This window comes from Falco cherrug, chromosome 1 (assembly GCF_023634085.1).
Source record: "Falco cherrug isolate bFalChe1 chromosome 1, bFalChe1.pri, whole genome shotgun sequence".
NCBI classification, from domain to species: Eukaryota; Metazoa; Chordata; class Aves; order Falconiformes; family Falconidae; genus Falco; species Falco cherrug.
The window spans coordinates 71,798,395-71,803,387 of NC_073697.1; the positions used below are offsets into that span (position 1 = coordinate 71,798,395).

A 4,993-nucleotide genomic window follows, 5' to 3' on the forward strand; every position below is an offset into this window, starting at 1 on the left:
TTCAGTTGGCGCCCGTCGCCCCTTGTCCTGACGCTGGGCACCACTGAAAAGAGCCTGGCCCCATCCTCTTGACACTTGCCCTAAAGATATTTATGTGCACTGAGGAGATGCCCTCTCACTCTTCCCCAGGCTACACAGGCCCAGCTCTGTCAGCCTGTCCTCGTAAGGGAGATAGTGCAGTGCCCTGATGGTCTTTGTAGGTATAAACCGTGCACCGCAATGTAAAAGGAGGTTGCTCTCCAAGGGGTTTCCAGTGCTGCTAAAACTTGGTACTTGTATCAAACTTGTATCAAATGTGATACACGTGTAACTACACTTGTATCAAATTGCCTGGCGTGGCTTGTACTTAGGAGCATTTTTGTCGAAGGCTGGCCATGATCAACTGCAATCACAAAGTTACCTTTTTCACAGGAGGAGAACCCAAAAATTTCTGGTTGTGGGGTTTAGCTTATCCCTCATTGTGGCAACCTCCCTGCAGGTTTTACGTGGCCGGCGTCATTTCCCCGTCTAGGCTTCTCCGATGTGGAGGGAGAGGCTTCAGCAGAGTCGGGCTGTTGATGTTCTCTGCTGCATCTTCCTCAGATTTCAGCACGTCTTTCTCAGTCAGTTCTCAATCCACCAGGCTGAACACAAAGTCTTTCTCTGAAACGTGAAGGTAGCAGAAATTTTGTTCAAATTCCCACTTGCTGCTGATCTGGATGTTTGGGGGTGAATTCAGGAGTTCCCTTACCACGTTTTCAAAGGGCTTAAAGACACGAGAGAGACATTTTGTTTGCTTTCTGCCCGCCCCCAGCCGCCCAGAGCCCCAGTGGGAGAGCGCGTTTTTCCGCCCCGCACCAAACCGGAGAGCGCTGAGGTGTGAGTGACTGCTTTCTGTCTGCTGTCACCTGACTGCTCAGCGCAGCCACAGCTGGGCCCAGCGCACTTTGCTGGTCCCAATTCCTTCCACCTCGGCAACGCCACTCAGCTCAGGTCGATGAGAATTTCAGGGTTTGATGTGAATGTACAAGAGCGCGTGCTTCTCAGAAAGGGATGCAGGTGTGTATCTTTGTTACCTTGTTTACTTGCCCTTGCAAACCATTCTTGGATCTTGGTAAGGGAGTCTGTCTCCAAAAGTTGGCTGATTTTATCCAGCACCTAGAAGACGTACGGGATAGTGACCATGAAAGAAGAGAAGCTGATTCGTGACAGTTTTTGCATGTGTTTCCATTTAGCCCTAGCTGTGTGAGTGTGGGCTTTATGGCCTAGCCCAAGGTGTCCCATCAGGTTTGCCACAGTGTGAGCAAAGGACGCCAGCCTGCAAAAGGTGATGTTGCATGAGCACCGTGTACGCGGCACTTCAGAGACACCGCAAGGAAACGCTAAGAGTGTTTACTACGTGGAAAGCCCCTTGCATGTGTCATGCCAGATTGACAGGCTGCTTTTTAGAGAACAAGTTTCAGCTGTGTCGTTCCACCAGTGATTGCCCATAGCAACTTCCAGGTAGGGGAGAGCAACTAAGGAGTAAATGCTAAATACAAAAGCCAGTAGTCTCCCCACGGGGGTGGTGGCGGTGGGAAATCTGGCCATTGAAGTCCCACACCATCCTCAAGAGAACTAGGAACGCATACCGTGATAGGAATCCATGTACGGTAGCCCTCGTGTCTTTACCTTTTTTTCCTGATCTGTGTCACCGAGGTCAGAACTCCCCTGGACGCGAGCACGGTCGCGCGAGCTGATGGATGGGGAGGAACGCTGGGTGAGAGGCGTGTCCTGGAGTCCCACTCTGTGTGCAGGTTGTGCAGAGGCTTGGAATCGTTTCTGCAGAAGCTTTCCAAAAGAGAAAGCAACGTGTAAAGGAGTGGCTTGACTCCATTTCTGCAGCGCTTAAAGGCAGTGTGAAACGTAGGGCTAACACTAGTCCCCAGCAAGGGAGTGCAGCAGAAAACACATCTGAAACTGTCGCTCGCTTGGACAGGAACACCTGTAGGTTAACTGCATTAGGTTAACTGTTACAGCTTCTACTACACATTGCCGAGATTGCAGTACATATCTACGGCAAATGCGTAACGCTGGAGGAGAATGAGAGTGATGCCGGGTAACTACTGGTGGAAGTCAGGTGAGGAAGCCATTAAGGCTGCAGCTTGAGGCTAAAGAGTTATGGCAGCAGGAATCCTTTACTGGAATTTATGAGCACAGCTGCAAAGTTGGATCTGAACCTCAGTGTGTTGCTTCTAGAGAACGGTGTCAGCCCAAGCAGAACTGCTGGCAGTAAGTAATCTAAAGAAGCGTTGTGTGTGAGGGGAGGAGGCTTTCTCCTGGGCTTGCTTGTTGTATAGCATGATGTTTTCTCCCCGGCACTACCAAATCAGAGTAGCGTTAAATATCTGAACACGATACAGTTATGGTTTAGCTGTCGTACTGCGTGACACCATTTCCCTTCCAAGCTCTCATATTCTACATGTGGGATGCTGACATCCCTCTTTTTTGTTTTGCACTGTCCTCCTTAGCAATCGGAGGCCATCAATTCAGGTTACAGTGTTGAGAAGTGAGGGAGAGTGTGCCGCAGTAAAGAGCCATGTCTTTTCCTTCCCATTACCTTTCCAGGCACAGTAGAGTTCTTCCCAAGCCTTTCGGGAACATCGGCACGTCCTTCTGGGTGTCCTCTTGGCAGGCTGCTGCTTACAGCACAGACCAGAGTGTTGTTTAATCCTGTGCAAGAAACCAAAGGATACAGTCTTTCCTACAATAAACACGCGCAGTTAACTTGGCAGGTGATCTCCAAGGAGAGTCTGTGCTGGAAGGATGGAAAAGGGAGGTATCGGACCTGAAGTTTGTAGGCCCTGATACAGGGCTGATGGAACGGTGTGTAAACCCTGGGTAAACCTGGCATACTTGGGTAGGTGGCAGAGGGCCGTAAGCAGCCTGTTAGGGAGGACGGTGTGACCAGCCACTACCTCAAGAGTAATGGTGCTCCAGGTACGACCTGGAGAGTGGGCAGGTGGGGGGAAGCCCACTCCCTGAGCGGTGCCAATAAGAAGAAAAGTGTCGTTTGTCCGTGTGTCTTCAGAAGAGGCTTGTGGTTTTCAATGAGAGCCGCGGCATTTAATGAAGGATTGGAACCCTCCTTTCTTAGCCAGGCTCAAAGGGATTTCTTAACGAGCCGCTGTTTTTCTGGTGGAATACCAGTCCAACTGGGTTTCACATGGCAAAGCAGCAGTGCTGCGAAGTAGCTGGTGGAGGATTTTCAGCACCTTGATTCTGTTCACATACTAAGCCGAAAGTAGCGACAGCCGAAACAGTTACTTGTTGTCTTGGTGCAAGAGTAGTAGTTGCACCTTGTAAAGAGTTTAGTGCGGCTAAGCTGAGGTTATTGCTTGCTGAGGACAGGTAAGGCTGCTCAGTCGATTGAAATGAAGGCAGCAGCTTTCTCTGTGGGAATGCTCCTCTTAGAAATGGGAAACGGCAGCAGTGGGTATTTTGGAACAAAATGGTGGTTACGCTCACATTTCTCTCTGAGCGTGCCAGGGCAGTTGTCCTGGCTCTCTGTGTGGTCTCTCGGGAAGTCTTACCTGGTATGTGGCGGACCATCCGAGGATGGGGGATGTTCCTGGAGTGATGGTAGTAGTTTTCGCCTGAGCAGCTAAGCTGCGAGTCACGCTGGTTGTTCTTCCCCATGTCGTGGCTCAAGTGAGGTTCACACGTTGACTCAGAATCGGTCTTTGTTGTGTGAACTTGCTGGCCCTCGTGTGCAGCGTCTTTGTTCAGGGCAGGCTGGCTCTTCCGCCGGTGGGCTGAGGCCAAACGCTGGGGGTGAAGTGGAGAACAAGTGAGAACAGCAAAGGAGACGTCCAGGCCTTCTTGGTTTCTGCCTTTCCTAAGGGTTGTGTGCGCAGGGAGGCAGCCCCCTCTTTATATCTCTTTATGGTTGCTATCTGTTGTAGAGTTTGGATTGCGAGGTTGAATAACAGACTAGTAGCTGTTATTACCGTTATCCTGTGGGGGTTTTTTTCCCTTTCCGGTAGTAGCAGTCCCTAATGTTCCCAGTCGTCTTTGCCTCTGGCACTTGCCTGGCACACTCGGTACTGTAACGTCTAAGACTGGGAACATCCCAAGACAGTTGGTTTGTTGAAGGCACCTGGCAAATGTCACACGTGGGGGATGAGCTGATCTGATCTCTTCTGTGATGATCCAGGCTCTAGTTCAACAAATACTCGCCGAGGCACCTGGCTTGGGTGCAAGCGCATCCCCAGTGGAGTGATGGATCTTAGCGTACGGGGGGAGTGGCCCGTGAGCCAGCGAAACCCCCTGGGAGGGCAGAGACCTTCCAGGAGCCAGCAGCTCCCACGAGAGCAGCTGAAGAGGTGTGGGCAGGGCCAGGGGTCCTGGAAGCTGCTCCTCACTCCCACAACGTTCAGCCCTGGGGAGCGCTGCGACCGGGGCGGGCAAACAGGAGGCTTTGCAGGGTGGCCGTTTGGGTGGGAGGGCACCTCTTTCAGGGGGAGACATTGCGCTGGCCAAAGGTGAGAGACTTGAGGTACACACAAGCCAGCAACTGGGCATTGTTCTGTGGTCATCTGCACAGGTCAAGGACCATGCAGTGGTGGAGCTAAAGATCCTTAGGGCAGCGAGGAGGGTGCACAGCAAGCTCGCCCCCCTGGGATAGCTAACTGAAGTTTTCATGTGAGAGGGTTCTCTTCTTCACTAAAAACTTTCATGGATTTTCTTTGGGAATTGAAACTGTCTTGTGAAAGAGAAGTCTAGAATCTCACTAGTTATTTAGCAACCTCTTTGTATTATATACAATAATTCCTGGTACAATATGTTTGGGGGATTTTAGGGGTGTTATTCTACCCAAATAGCAACTTACGACATGCCTAATATTGAGTTTGGTAAAATTAAATGACAACCAAGGATGTTTGGGTTTTACCCAGTATGGTGCACCAGAATGGTGCTACCAGCCGGCACTGTCATTTTTATATTGTAGATAAAATGACACCCCAAACGTTGATTA

The 4,993-nt window shown here is 50.7% G+C and overlaps 1 long non-coding RNA gene across 1 annotated transcript; it reads right to left on the reverse strand.

Moving 5' to 3' along the window:
* Positions 1 to 584: 584 nt before the first annotated feature.
* Positions 585 to 1,833, reverse strand: LOC129735798 (uncharacterized). Its single transcript, XR_008731651.1, has 3 exons — positions 1,651 to 1,833; positions 1,056 to 1,137; positions 585 to 642 (listed from the first exon to the last, which is right to left on the reverse strand). It is a non-coding gene; the product is annotated as an uncharacterized LOC129735798 (long non-coding RNA).
* Between the last annotated feature and the right edge of the window lie 3,160 nt (positions 1,834 to 4,993).